Genomic DNA, 14,909 nt, shown 5'->3' with positions numbered 1-14,909 from the left:
GCAATTTAGAAAATAACCTCATGATGGTTTTGGTAAAAAAGGCACGGCACATGTCATGAAGAATTATTTCAGCTGTTATATAGTGCGCATTTTGAAAATAATACCTAAGAGTCATATCATTATAAAAAGTAATTATAAATGACCATTTCATATGCATTTTGGGAAAAACACAGTTCACTTAATGACAAATTATTCTGTGCTGCCATCTTGTGGGCATTTGGAAAATAACAAGCAGGCAGAAGTCATAAGAATATTTTTTTCTGCTGCCATCCTGTGGGCATATTGGAAACAGCACAATGAAAATATATTTTCTTCTCATCTAGTTTACATCTTGGAATACACCAGCGTGTAAGTAAACGTTATTATCTGCTGTCATCTGGTGGGGCATTTAGGAATAACACCGAGTGTTTGGACATCATGAAGATTTGTTCTCTCCAATCATCTGATGGGCGTTTTGTGTATGACGGAAGAGTGCCTGTTGGGCATTGACATTATGAAATTTTTACCCTCTGCCTTCATTTTCATGTTTATTATTTCTGCATGAGATGACAGCAGAAATTATTTTAGATATGTAATATGGTGTTATTCCCCAAATTCACACAAAATGGCGGCAGAAATGAATATTCATGACCATCTACATTTGGATGTTATTCCTCAAATGCCCACAAGATGGCCGCAGAAAAAAATTTTATGATGACATTAACCTGAGTGTTATTATCAAAATGTCAACAATATAGCAGCAAATAACAATTTTTTATAACTTGTACTCCAATTTTATTCTAAAGATTCACTTGAAATGGCAGCAGAGAACCACTTTATAACGATATATGCTGGAGTGTTATTTTTTAAATGTACATGACAGTACTTAACATTTTTCTTGACAGGCACTGGGGTGTCGTTCCCAAAATGCCCACCAGATGGCAGTACAGAATGATTTTTCATGATGACAACACTTGGATGTTACTCCTAAAATACTCACCAGATGGCAGCAGAGGATAATTTGTTTTTACTTATGCTCTTGTGTAAATTACAAGACGCATGAAATATTGGGGCATGGGATGAATTTTCACGATGCCCTACAGTAAGGTTTTATTCTCAAAGTTTCCACCAGATGCCAATGGAAAATGTTTGTTAATGTATACCCCTGGAAGTAATTTTCAAAATGCCCATGAGATGGCAGCAGACAATGATTCTTCATGAAGTACACTCCTGTGTTCATCCCAATATTCACCAGAAATGAGAGCAGAGAAAAATTTTGTGCCATCATGCCCTTGGGTGTTAGTTTTAAAATACACACGACATAGCAGCAGAAATAATTTTTCATGACATGTACTGTGGTGTTATTTGCTAAATGTCCACTACATAGCAGCAGAAAATGACATTTAATTACTTACCCTCTGATGTTATTCCAAGATGCACAGTAGATGAGAGCGGAAAATATATTTTCATGATGGTATACTCTCGGGTGTTATCCCCAAAATGTCCACATGACGGAGGCAGAAAATAAATTTTTGTAATGGCATACACTTGCTTGTTATTTAGAAAATGCCCATGGAATGGAAGCAAATAATAACTTTTCATGAGGCACACGCCTGTGTTTTTCCCAAGATGCACACTAAAAGGCCACAGACAACAATTTTTCATAACAACATGCTTCCCATTAGATATCACTTTCAAAATGCACAGGAGATACCACCGAAAGTTATTCTTTATGACATGTACTGTGATCTAATTCGCAATATACCTGCTAGATCGTAGCAGAGAATTTTCATGAAGACCTACGCTGGGTGATATTCCAAAAACGCACCACATATGGCAACAAAAAAAAAAAAAGATTTTTCAGTTCTTTCACTAATGTTATTTCAAGATGCACAGTAGATGAGAACAGAAAATATTTTCAAGATGGTAAACACTTGAGCGTTATTCCCCAAATGACCACAGGATGGCAGAAGACGATAAATTTTTTGATGACAGGCACACGAAAGGATGTGAAACATCATCAGTCATGACAGAAATGGCAATTAAAACTACAATGTGATACTCCTTCACTCACACTAGAATGGCTGTAATTGAGAACACCAAAAATAACAAACCTTGGCAATGATATAGAAAAATTGGAACCCTTACACGTTGCTCATGCAGGTGTAAAACTATGAATGACCATCACTTAATTTAAATAACAAAACCTTAAAAGTTTCAGTTCACCAAAGACACCTAGAAAGCTTTTAAATGTACATATACAAATAATCATTGCTAAATAGTTTACCTAAAAACCTCATTAGTATCTATTTTATTTATTAGTTAAAACTATGAGATTGCAAAGCCAATTATTATCTTGATTTTTCTTGATATTTTGTATATCGAGCTATTTTCTTTATATACTTTGTAACGCAGCTAACATAAACTTATTTTTGTTGACCCAGCTAAAACATACTTGACGTTAATGACTTTCAAAAACATGTCTATGTAATCCAACCAAACCTAAGCCAGCTTTAACATCAAATATTGTCTCTGATCATATGATCTTGAAACGCATTTCTTAATTTATATCAGCATTCAATTCCTTTAAGCCAGTCAAATATTACAAACTAGTAACAGAAGTCGGAGACAAAAACATCCTACCACACGTTATATAGACAAACGCAAAAGTTTCACAAATAGAGATCAAAACATAAACAGAATTATTTATGATTGTAGAAGACACCCTGATGTCTGTGAAAGGCTTCTTGTCATGAGAGTTCTATAAAACATTTTCTGATTGAGAGTTTTCCCAATTCAGAGAATCCACAGTCTGACCATTAACAGTAGGATTTTAATAGAAACTCAAAGCAATAAGCCTTTTTATGACTTAACTAAAGAAGACAAAGGCTTTCTATTTTTATGGTGTTTACTTGTATGGCAAATGACAAAAAGACAAGGAGAAAAAATGACCATCTCTAGAAGAGAAGTTTCAATAAACAAAAAGAGGAGTTACTAAGTCCAAGTGAGGGGCTGAACAGGTAGTGCAGGGACATTGCCTCCCCCTCTGGGATATGGCTCTGGGAATTTTTCCTTTCTTCAGACCTCCCTGATTTAGCCCCAGCAGAGGTGATAAGCCAAAACGGGTCTTTTCTAGCCTAGATGCCATCTTCGGCCAAAGCGGGACTTTCCCTCTCTCCCTCTCCATCCCTTCCTCCCTCTTCCTCTCTCAAGTTCAGCCTGACCTCCACCTCCTCAAGTGAGGTGCTTTCCTGCTTGCTGTTCATCTGGCCTTTGGATTCTTTCTTGTGGAATTAGGCAAGAATCTGGTCACAGGACACACAAGACCTCCAGCTGTTCATCTTACCCCGGAATTCTTTCTCGCAGAATAAGACTAGAACCTTTCCCGTGACACAGGTTATAGCTTCGCCAATATTTGTTCATGTCAGTCTAAGTATAGATGAGAGGAAAAGGACTTGTAGCACTTCTAAATTCTACCAAAGCCCACAGAAATAGATCAAGAAGGCTGACAGGGTCAACAAAAGCAATGTTTATTCCTGCCAGTGGAAGACCATGATCTCTCAGCTACAGAAGTTTCCAGGAGCGACTGGTAATCCAGCCATTAATTTTCCTGCCACCGTAACAAGATGGAAGTTTTGTAGTTTTCTGAAATCCATTTAAGTGCATGGAAAAAGGCAGAACCTGGGACCTAAGGAAGACGACAAAATCTTCAAACCCATCCAAACAGTTAGCTGTCAGCCTGGGGCAGATGCAGGCTGGAATCAAGGTAGAAGTAACTCCCTCTGTTACATATCGACTAATAGGCCAAATACCTTTAGTTCCTGTGTAACATGAAGCAAAAACCAGATACACGCACCTTCAGTACTCCTCACCCTCACCATACTACGCCACAGAACTAAAATTAAGAAAAAAAAAAAAAAAGAAAAGAAATTTCCTCACCGAGCCATGTCCTCTGCTGTGTCCTCCGAAGACAGACAGCCCCTCTCCCCACACGTGGCACTCCTGTCCAGATTTGGGGCATTTGGATTTGGGACACTTCTCACTTTCTCTTTTCCCCGGGCCCCTGGTGCAGCTCCCAGGGGCTGCTGAGATACCAGGACCGCCTCACACAATGGCGCCATGGAGGCCTCAAGAAGCTTCCTCCGGCTTCCTGAAAAGGCGGAGCATACACAATGTGGGCTCACGCTAGATCACATGAGTGTGATATGGGGGTGGGGTGTCCACGCATGCTCACATGGGGGTCATATGGTGGTCCACACGGGATGGAGACTACGCCCCGAGCACCCAGAGGACCAGGTCTGGAGTAAGGCCAACCCAACTCTACGCTGATTGGTGAATCGCCCCAGGACCAACCCCTCGGCTCCTGCTCACCTTCTCTCAACACCACCCTCAAGCTCACACTGGCCCCACCCTCCAACGCCTGTACCTTGCACCTTTTCGAGGCCAAGTGGCCGATAGCTAATGGTGAGAAGGCATGGATTAGACCCACGTTGCGTGGGCTGCGTGCCTGGGAGGAATACTCCGGCACACGGGCAACCAGTCTGTCCTTGATCCTCCCCCGGCCGAGGAGCCAATGGGACAGAGTTTGTTCACCCGCACGTGTTAGAGACCTCCTTCCTGACCCGGCTTTGGCAAATAGGGGTTTTCAAGCATAAGCTTTTATCGTAGAACACTTAGCAGAATTGTGTACATTGGTTAACCCAAATTACTTAATAATTTTTTAATAACTAAATCTGTCTTTTAAACATAATTGATATAAAAGTATAAGAATGTTAGATGATTATAAGTCATTTTCAGAATATCTATAGTTGCTCCTGCGCCAAATCATTCTCTTCTAATTAAGATTGCTGCATTTAAAAATATGAGCAACTGGGAGAAAAGTGAATTTACTTTTCATGACATTTTATTTCTCTTATGCTTAATTACAGGGTCCCTTGACTTGGCAACACCTAATTGAAAAATCATTAGTGGAGAACCACAGGCAGCGCCTGAAGAGGCGTCACGGGGAACCACCGCGGGAGAGTAGAGCCCGCGCCGCGAATGTCAGGAGGACCACACGATCGCAGCGGCCCGTCCTGAGAAGCAGCCACCGCCATCGCCATCGCCACTGCCACCGCCACTGCCGCATGCATACCGGAGAGACGTGGGACATTGGATGCGGGACATGAATTTATTGGAAAAACCACTTTGGGTTTATGAATATGATTTCTGATGAAACCAGATTGGAAAATTTTCATCATCTATGTAAGGAGCTGCTGTGTTTTTATAAAATAATATTTAATGTAAAGGTAGCAGGAAATAAATTTTAATGACGTCATACACTTGGGTGTTATTTTCAAAATACCCACGAGATAACAGCAGAGGAAAACTCTTCATAACGACATGCGCTGGGGGTTAGTTTCCAAATGAACATGAAAAAGCAGCAGAAATAACCTTATGAGCAGTCCTGACATGTTATTCCCAAAGTGCCCACCAGATGGCAGCAGAGAATGACTATTCATAATGACCTACACTTGACGACCTATATACAGGTGTTATTCCCAAAATGCACACCAGATGGCAGCATAGAAGAGCGTTTCCCGGCCTTAAGGGCTCTGACCGCCATTCAAATAAGAGTCCAGACCCTTGGTACTTAGCTCACTTTGAAATAACTCCTGTCCTTTATATATCGCTTCTCAACTACTGCTTCTGTTTGTCAGATGAAGAAAGAAAATTATTATATGTATTTTACAGTTATTTAAACTGAAGATAGATTCTGACACAATTCTGAATCCAGGACACCACATTCACACAGAATCTTGGACACAGTAATCCAAATAGTCTTTGCAGATTTGAGTTGAATCTTGGTCATTCTATTTGAAGAAAATCTGTACATAACTTATCGGTCCAGCTTGCCATATACTCAATCAAGCTGGTTTTTGTTGTGGGACTTGGACAGGCAGCTGGGGATAGGGACCGCTGGGGAGGAAGAAAGTGGCCCAGCCCATCACTCGAGTACAACCGGCACCAGCTTCTTATAACGACGACTTCCCCACTTCTACTCCCTGCCGTCCTCTGGCCTTTTCAGTCTGTTCTTGTTTAAGCCAGAGCACCGGCCTGCTCTAGCCCATGTTCCCTTCCTCTGAGGTCTCAACCTCCCCCGCCTCTGTTCTCGATCACCTCAGGCCTTGCAGGAGCCAGAGCACCAGGGACACCCACCGTGCTCCCATCGTGGGTCCCAAGGCTGTAAGCTTCTCCTAGCTGGCCAGCCCTCTGGGTCCTCCCAACACACCCCTGGTGGCAGCAATGAGGTAAAACTGGAATCTGACTCGTACGGTCTGCTCATTTCCCCTGAGTAACAGAAAAAGCAGACTCTACCCATAAAACATATTTTGCATTTACATTCTCATCCCATTTTTGTTCCTTTAAGAAACACATTTTCCTGGGGACTTTTATACCAAAGTGTATTCTGCAAAGCAAAAATTCAGTAATGAGATTTCTTTCAGTTAGATTTAATTTTGTGCGCAAAGATGTGTCCTTGAAGAGTGCTGTGTGCGAAACGAGGCGAGCGGACTGCCGTTTCTCTGAAGTCTGGGGAGCGAAGGGCAGAGCACACCTGACGTCACTGTTGCTTTCGTGGCGAGCTCGGTTTTCCTGCCTTTACCTCCAGACTCAAGGGTGGGGAACGAAGGCGACACAGACCTCACACTACAAAACGTCCGCGCTGCAAACCCAGGTTCTTACAGGAGCCAAAACTGAGGGGCCAGGATGAAATACAGGGGGATAGCAAGTAGCTAGAAGAAACTATCGTGTGTCTGGAGCAGCCTGCCTCCTCCAGCTGTCGGAAGCGATCACCAGCTGGAGCTGGTCTCTGTCTGGGCTGGTGGTCAGGAGAAGCAGTACTGGCCTGGAGCTGGAGCGGTGGCCATGGCACCATCTGCCAGGTGTCTGTGGGGCCAGCTCCCAGGCCTGAGCTGAGGTCAAACCATTAATTGTATATTTACTATGTCAGGCAATGTGCTTAGTGCTTTGGGTAACTATATCCTCTCCTATTTTATTTTATTTTTTTAAACTACTTATATGAAGGTATGATTGGCATGTGAAAAGCTGTACCTGATTAATGTATGCGACTTGATGAGTTTGGAGAGCTCACCTGTGATCCATGCCCACCCATATAGTATGCCATAAACATATCCGTCCACCGACAAAAGTTTCCTCGCACTCTCTTTATTTATCATTATTACTATCATCATTATTTGTGTGTGTGGTAAGAACCATAAAATTCATCCCCTTAGCAGATGTCAAGTGTACAATGCAGTATTGTTAGCTGTAGGCACCACGATGTAAGGTAGACCCAGAATTTATTCATCTCACATAACTGAAACTTTCTACCCCAAATAACACATTGTGCATTACCAGCGAGACCAAGCCCAAGCCGCCAGCACTACAGCAGCAGCCGCTCGCCCCAGGTTTCCAGACCCTGATCAACCACAGAGCAGAGGGGAGGGGAGGGGCAGTGTGCTGGGGGGCCACTCGGAGACCATGAGAGCTGGGAGCTAAGCAAACCCTCGCTTCCTGACTTCCTCTTTTCTGCTGGCTGTCGGCTCTGTTCCTTACAGGGTCCGACGTGGGAAGAATGTACGGCCTGCTCGTTGCCTCTGTTCCCGTTCCCACCTGGTGGGGAGGGCAGTTTCCCCATGGGCTGCGGCTTCCTCCTCCGTCTTCCAGGCTCTAGCTTCTCTGGGAGTCCGAGGGCCTCACGGGCCGCCGTCGTCGTCCTCGTACTGTTTGACACTGATTCTTGGACCGGCACTGATGGGCCATTGACAGGTACTAGAGCACTGGATTTCTAGACGAGGCACACGGGCGAGTTCTTCAGGGGCCTCCGAATCCTCGCGTCCCCTGCTCGGCCTGCCCCAGCCCCCCTCCGCTCTCGCGTCCCCTGCTCGGCCTGCCCCAGCCCCCCTCCGCTCTCGCGTCCCCTGCTCGGCCTGCCCCAGCCCCCCTCCGCTCTCGTGTCCCCTGCTCGGCCTGCCCCAGCCCCCCTCCGCTCTCGCGTCCCGCGGTGTGCCCTGTGAGCGAGTGCTGCTGGATTTTCTCACTCAGAAATTAGCTTCTCGTGTTGGCATTAACGTGATGGCACAAGCCCAGCTACTTCTCGCTTTGCTCGCTTGGCCCACTGGAAACGTGTGTTCTCATCGAAGCAGAAGTGATAGTGGACTCCGCTCACGGGCCTTTCTGCCTGCCCCGCCGCCGTTACACAGTCCACGTGCACGTCGGGACGGTCCACTAGCCTGTGACCTCATTCGATGTGCACTAGAATATGAGTCTCCAGTGTTCCTTTTATGCAGACACCCCCAGACTCTGCCGGCGATTCTCTTAGAGCCAGAGGTTCTCGCTGGCTTTTGGAAAGGGGCTGAGGAAAGCCGCGGCCCCTCCTCAGCCTGCAGCTCCTGCTCCAGCGGTTCCCACTGTCCTCCTGCTTCCATGGATGGGTCATTACAGCTCCCGAGAGGCCTTTCTGCTGACTTAGCATGTGGGAGTCCTCCCTGCTTCTCTGCCCTCAGCTCTGGGCCCTCGCTATCAGTCGTGGCTTCTTCTGCACCTGTCCTACATGAAATACTGTCTGTGATAGATCATTATATAGTGAGCTCCTGAATCATGCCTTCGTGAGTCCGTGCCCCTCCCATGTGACATCGAGGACTGAGTTTATCCCTCTGCCGGCTTGAATGTGGCTCGCCCTGTGCTTGCTCTGAGCAATAGCATGTGGTAGAAGTGACCTCGCACATGTTTAAAAATCTTGGATTCACGAGGCCTGACAGCGTCTGCTTTTGCCCTGTGGGAGCGCCATGCCGAGACTCCATGCAGGGAAGAAGCCTGAGACGGAAGCGCATCTGGAGAGAGGGTCAGACAACCCAGCTGATCTGCCAGCTGAGTGCATCTTTCGGAAAAATAATACATTGTTATTCGAATCCCCTAAGTTTTAGGGTGGCGGATTGCTGCAAGAAGAGAGGCAAATGAAAGAGAAAGTAGTAATGGGAGTGCAAAACAATAGACAATTTCAAAAGGAAGTGCTACTAAAAGCGTAACAGAAATTAGCATTGCTGTAACGAAATCCCAAACCTATGGCGTCCTCTTCAGGGCCAGGCAGCAGGTGAATGCGGGAAGGGGTAGAGAGCAGACAGCGTGAGCGGGAAAAGGGAGGAGGAAGTTGCTCCCGGAGACAGGAGAACGGGGTGGACCACGTGATTTCTGCCGGTGACTGGAAGGTAGAAAGGGCACCTAATGAACTTGCTAACCTCACTAAAGTAATTCCCAGGTAGAACTGGAAAGTAACAATGACCACCTTCCAACTGCTTGGTAAGGTGCCACAGGAGAGAGAGAAAAAAAAAATGATCACAAACCCTACCAGCTTAAACAACACAAAGTTATCATTATATTTCTGCAAAAAATCCAGAGACAGTAAAAATTGAAACCAAATCAGTAACATAGTGTTCAGTAAGGGTCAATTGGGCACAGAGGAAGAGCTCACGGCCTGGGAGGATTCAGACCCAGCGGCCGCCCAGAGAGCACGATGCCGCGGCCCGGCTTACGGGGCTGCTGTGTCGCCTGTACAGTGATGAGTTATTGGAATGGGGTCGGCTAAAGATGATTATCTTACACCATTGAGGAAAACGGCTGAAATTTCTTTTATGATTATCAGGAGCATTTACAAGAAATAATTAAGCTTTGCTTATGTTCATGAAATAAGCTGGATTTATTTTGCTTTATGCGGCTTGTGGTTTTATCTGCTTGGGGGGTTTCAGGCCCAATCTCCGTTTCATTTTATTCGAGCCGCTCTGTAGGTCCCAGGTCTCACACAGCTCGCGGCTCAGAGCCAGGGCGCCGGCAGGGCCGCGTCCCCACCCACCAGCCCCAGGGGCAGAACTATCCCGCCCCCCCCCCCCCCCCCGCTCATTCTGGGTGTTTATAAAATCAAGCTCTTCGCGGTTGTAGGACTGACCCCCACTTCCTCGATGCTGTGAGCTGAGAGGCGTTCCCCGCTCCGGAAGCCACCCCCACCCCTCGCTTTCCGCCCTCAGTCTTCAAAGACGGCAGAGGTCATGTGAGTCCTTCTCGCTCTTTGACTGTCTCTAGCCACAGCCAGGGAGGTTCTCAGCTTCGGAGGACCCGTGTGGGCGGGTCTGGCCCACCTGGAGAAACCGCACCCTCATCACACTGGTGAGCCCCTTCCCCCTGCAGGGTGGAATGCTCACTGGTGTCCAGGGTGATCACGTGGACATCTTCGTGCAGCGTTACTTCGCCCCCTGCAGAAATGAATTAAAGAAGGAAGTTACAGTTCACAACAGAATTTCGAGGAAATGTAGAGGACTCGGGACAGTGTTTAATGTAAGAAATAGTCTCGGGATACAATGCAAATCAAGGGGACACTGTAAAACCCCTGGTTAAGATGCCTGAAGGATTCCGGGCAGTGACTTGGAGACTCCTCCTGACAGATAAAGTGCAAGGGGCTTCTAAGGGACTGAAGGGCCTCAAATGCAGTGTCGACTTGGATTAAAAGGAATAGAGAGAGTTCAAAAAAAAAAACAAAAAAAAAACACGCCTCTGGGCCTTCAGCCTTCTGCGGGCTGGGAACGCTCCTTAGCTGCAGACAGGAGCCACGTCTTCTGGAAGAGGAAGGACTCGGTGGCAGGGCCAGGAGCCAAGGAGAGCAATAGAAACATCCGGGGCCGAGCTGAGCTGTAACCAAGGAGTGCTGCCTGGCCCTGGGGTCAAGGGAGCCGCTGACCGCCCAGGTGCACTTCAGGCCCCTGTGGTCCCGTAAACCGTCCCTTCTGAAAGCAGCACCTCCCTCCCCTCGCCTCATGAAGTGGGGTGTTTGTCGCTGTCTCACGGGCTGGGCGGCTGAGAATGAGGGGGGCGCGCTGTTCGTCTTCCTGGATGCTGGCTCTCTGAATCCGCAGTGCGGTGCCCAAGGAGCCGCACCTGTGGAATCGCCCGAGGAGTTTGCCTGTTGTTGTCGTTTTTACTCTTTTACATGGGAAAGATCTCAAGAAAACAGTTTCTAATTGTCTTACGCTATTTATAAACTTCATTATTGTTTATGTGTCAGGGACAGTATAATCCAAAAACAAAACTAAAAACTAAACGTGTTTTGCGAAATGACAGATAAACCAGACGCATCGTTTCAGTAGGGCGCTGCCACTACAGTGCCAAAATTAACTGAAATTTACTACCTCTGACAACAGATGTTGGAAAATTTCCTAATTAAGAGGCAGCCTTCCTGAAAGGACGCGGGCCCGGGAGAGCGCCGTCTGGCACTTGTCGAGGGGTCGCCGAGTCCGGGCCGCGCAGGACCCTCCCCGGACGCCGGGCGGCTCGGGACGTTTTCCTGCGATGCTTCCGGGAAACGCGGAGAGAAGGGTGACGCCCCGCGTCCTGCGGATCCCCCAGCGGTCACAGCGCCCCTCGCTCCACCCCCTTGTCCCCTCCCCCTGTGCCCGCCCCGCTCCCGGCCACGCCCCCGGCCCCTCCCCCGTCCCTCCCGCCTCGGCCGTGTCCCCTCCCCTGGCCCCTCCCTGTCCCGGCCTCGCCTTGACTGGCAGGCGGCCTCCGCGACACCGGCCAGGGCCGCAGCGGGGGCCGGAGCGGCAGCCAGGGCCGCGGGCGGCGTGGACCGGCGCTCGCCTCGGCCGCCCGCGCCCCGCTCCGGCGGCGTCACCCCCACCGCGCCACCGCGCGGTCCGAAAGCGGCGCCGGCCGGGAGGCCGCGCAGAGCCCGCGCCGGGCAGCGGCTCCCCGCGCCCTGAGCCCTCGAGCGCTGCGCGCAGGGCTTCGGGGGGCCGGGAGAGCGCGCGCCCGCCTCGCCCCTTCTCCCCGGCCGTGCCGTAGCGGCGGGTGGGCGCTCTCGCACCCTGAGACTGGACAGGCCTCGGGCCACCCGCCTCTCCAGTCTGACCGCTCGGCAGGACCCCGGCCCGTGCGTGGCCAGCCATCTTCTCGGCCACCTGGGCACCTAGGCAGGTGCGGCCCTGCCACGTCCCGGCCTGGCCCTGACCCCGACCCACCCTCTCCTGCGCTCCGCGCCGTGGCCGCGCCCGACCTGCCCCAAACCACGCGGAGACACCGGCGACTCCACCAGGCAACGCTTCGGCGGGACACCGAACCCTCCGCCCTCGGGGCTCGGCCCGGCGGAGCCCAGGAAGGGAAGGGCCCGGAGCGGAGAGAGAAAACGGCCCAGGGCCGGCTGCAGGGGAGCAGGGGAGGGCGGGCGATGGCGCGGGGCGCCCGCCTTTTGTGCACACCTTGGGCTCCGGTGGCGGCCCAGATTCCCCGAAACAGCAAGCGAGCAGGGAGGGCCCTGGGCGTCCAGGGGCACCCTGGCTGGAGGGCAGCAAAAGGAGGGGGCGGCAAAAGCCTACGGCACCCGGTATTCCCAGGCAGTCTCCCATCCCAGTACTGACCGGGCCCGACTCTGCTTAGCTTCCGAGATCGGGCGCGTTCAGGGTGGTGTGGCCGTAGACGGGACAGGGCGTGGCCTGGCACCCTAAGCACTCAAACCTGGCCTCCCGGGCGCCGGAGACGCCCACTCCTGCACCGCACCTCCTGAGAGAAGAGCTGGAGGGTTCCACTGGAGATGCGGCTGGAGCGAGCGTCAGCCGCGCCGAGGCACCGGGAGCCTTTGCCGGTTCCTAGCAGTGCCGGAGGCCTGCGTGGGCGCTCTCACACCCCGGGACTGCCCAGGCCCGGGGCCACCAGCCTCCCCAGTCCTGTCCGCCGGGCAGGACCCCGGCCCAGGCGTGGCCCGCCAATCTCTCGGCCACCTGGCACCTAGGCAGGTGCGGCCCTGACACGTCCCCTGCGCTCCCCGCCGGGGCCGAGCCGGATCTGCCCCAAACCATGCGGAGACACCGGCGACTCCACCAGGCAACGCTTTGGCCCGCGACCTCGCCCTCCACGCAAGAGCTCTTGGCCCTTGGGGCGCGGCCCCGCGGACCCCAGGAAGGGAAGGGCCCGGAGCGGAGAGAGAAAACTGCCCAGGGCGGACGGCAGGAGAGCGGCTGGGGGCGGGGGGTGGGCGGGGAGCACGGACGTACGTGCGGCCCTTGGGCTCGGGCAGGTGCCCGGGACCCCCGAGACAGCGAGCGAACGAGCGATGCTTGGGGGCGTCCAGGGGCACCCTGGCTGGACGGCGGCAAAAGGAACGGGTGGCAAAAGCCTACAGCACCCGGTATTCCCAGGCGGTCTCCCATCCAAGTACTGACCAGGCCCGACCCTGCTTAGCTTCCGAGATCAGACGAGATCGGGCGCGTTCAGGGTGGTATGGCCGTAGACAGGAGAGAGTGTCGTCTGCCGCCCCAAGAGGTCGAGCCTGGCTGGGCTCCCAGGCGCCAGAGACGCCCGCGTCCGCACCGCACGCCTGGCGGGGGTTCCGCCCGCGAGGCGGCGGCGAGCGCGCGGGAGCCGCGCTAAGGCACGCGGGCCTTGGCCGGTTCGCGGCGATGCCGGAGGTCTGAGTGGGCGCTCTCGCATCCCAGACCTCCTCAGTCTTGGACACTTGGCATGACCCAGGCCTGGCGTGGCCCGCCATCCTCTCGGCCACCTGGCATCTAGGCACCTGCGGCCCGGCCAAGTGCGGTCTCAGGCCCTGACCCAGGCGCTCTCCTCCCCTGCCCTCCCCCCGAGCCGTGCCCGACCTGCCCAAACACACACGGAGCCCCCGGCCACACCCCGAGGCATCGCTTCGGACGGACGCAGCCCTCGCCCTCCGCCGGGACCAGGGACCCGCCCGGTCCGCTGCCCCTTGCCTTCACATCGACTCTCTGCATCGAGAGACAGACAGAGAGAGGGAGAGCTGACAGACAGAGGGACAGAGAAACCCAGAGACAGAGCGAGTGACCGGGAGGGAAGGAGAAAGGAGAACACAGGCCGCCAGGGCGCGAGGCCCAGCGAGAGCCACGAAGGAGGGGACGCGGACGGGGTCGCCGGGAAGGGGAGGACCGCGGGAGCTGGCTGCGGTCAGACACAGAGAGACGGTGAGGAAGAAGGGGACAGGGACGGAGAGAGAGAGGAGAGAGGAGACCCCGCGGGCGAGGGAGCGCGAGCCCGCGCCTGCCCGCGCAGAGAGCGGGACGGGACACGCAGGGGAGCGCCCCGACGCCCGGAGCCGGACCCCGCCTGTGACCCCGAGAGGAATCTCTGGCGCCTGGGAACCCAAGCTCGAGCTCCTGGGGCGGCAGACGACACTTTCTCCCGTCTACGGCCATACCACCCTGAACGCGCCCGATCTCGTCTGATCTCGGAAGCTAAGCAGGGTCGGGCCTGGTCAGTACTTGGATGGGAGACCGCCTGGGAATACCGGGTGCTGTAGGCTTTTGCCGCCCCCTCCTGCGGCCGCCCTGAAGAGGCCGCTTCCACAGCAGAGGGGGGTCGTGCCCCGGCTGGGCTCGGACGAGGAGGAGGTTCGTGCCCGGTGCCCCGTACCCCGGGACAAGCCGGGGGCCCAGGGAGTCTCATTTTGCTCAGAGCCCTGCCGCGGATCCCGCCGCAGAAGGAAAGACGCACGGGGCTCCCTGGAGTGTGCTTGCGGGGGCGGGGTGGGGGCACTAGAAGAGGCCTGTCGCTCTCGTCGCCCGTGCGCCCACGTCCTCGTGTGTCTCGGGCTCTCTGACGCGGCTGGTGGGTCCCGCTTCCAGTCCCTGCTGTGCGGGGCGGCCTCGCCCCTCTCCCAGCGCACCTGGTTGTCCGGCGAGAAGGGCGGGAAGAAGCGCGCTGGCCGAGACTTGAGGCCTCAGGCGCGGTGGGGCGGGTGCTTGTGGCCGGTCCTGCGTCCCGGGGATGCGAGTGCACTCCCAGCGTGTGTCAGAGACCGCGGTGCTAGGGGCTTGGCCCCGCGGCGCCCCGGAAGGGAAGGGCCCCGAGCGGAGAGAGAAAACAGCCCAGGCCGGCTG

General features: G+C 52.7%; 2 non-coding genes and 1 pseudogene across 2 annotated transcripts; 1 reads left to right on the top strand and 2 right to left on the bottom strand.

Moving 5' to 3' along the window:
• Positions 1–12,373: 12,373 nt before the first annotated feature.
• Positions 12,374–12,482, bottom strand: LOC118606658 (annotated as a pseudogene).
• A 692-nt stretch (positions 12,483–13,174) lies between these two features.
• On the bottom strand, positions 13,175–13,293 carry LOC118606929. The gene has a single exon (XR_004952690.1). It is a non-coding gene; the product is annotated as a 5S ribosomal RNA (ribosomal RNA).
• Positions 13,294–14,213: 920 nt separating this feature from the next.
• Positions 14,214–14,332, top strand: LOC118606757. Its single transcript, XR_004952601.1, has one exon. It is a non-coding gene; the product is annotated as a 5S ribosomal RNA (ribosomal RNA).
• The last annotated feature ends 577 nt before the right edge of the window (positions 14,333–14,909 follow it).

This window comes from Rousettus aegyptiacus, unplaced genomic scaffold (genome assembly GCF_014176215.1).
Source record: "Rousettus aegyptiacus isolate mRouAeg1 unplaced genomic scaffold, mRouAeg1.p scaffold_m13_p_1, whole genome shotgun sequence".
Classification (NCBI taxonomy): domain Eukaryota; kingdom Metazoa; phylum Chordata; class Mammalia; order Chiroptera; family Pteropodidae; genus Rousettus; species Rousettus aegyptiacus.
The sequence above is the reverse complement of the archived record's forward strand: the minus strand, read 5'-3'. Positions and strand labels throughout refer to the sequence as shown.